Source organism: Podarcis vaucheri, assembly GCF_965113315.1.
Source record: "Podarcis vaucheri genome assembly, chromosome: 5".
NCBI lineage: Eukaryota > Metazoa > Chordata > Lepidosauria > Squamata > Lacertidae > Podarcis > Podarcis vaucheri.
Window position 1 is genome coordinate 35,756,551 of NC_138763.1, and position 337 is coordinate 35,756,887.

Sequence of the window (337 nt, forward strand, 5' to 3'; positions counted from 1 at the left end):
CACCCCGCTAACCCTCCAGGACACGCGGGAAAAACGTCCTCCTATGCCTAGGGCGCCGGCAATTCAGGACGCCGGTCGGCTGGCCGTCCCCTTCCCCGGGCTCCTCCGGGAAGCCGCCCCTTCCTTGGCTGAAGCGAGCCGGAGAAGGCGAACAGCGCAGCACCGAGAAACAACATCGCTCCACCCGCCGCCACTTCTACTAGCCCACTTGCCGGAGAAACATGGAGTCACACGTGAGGCTTATGCAACTCGAGTGGCGTCCGCCGCGGCCAATGGAGGCTCCCAGAGAGGCGGCGCGGCCCACCCGGTATGCAGATATGGCTTCGCCTCAGCCAAT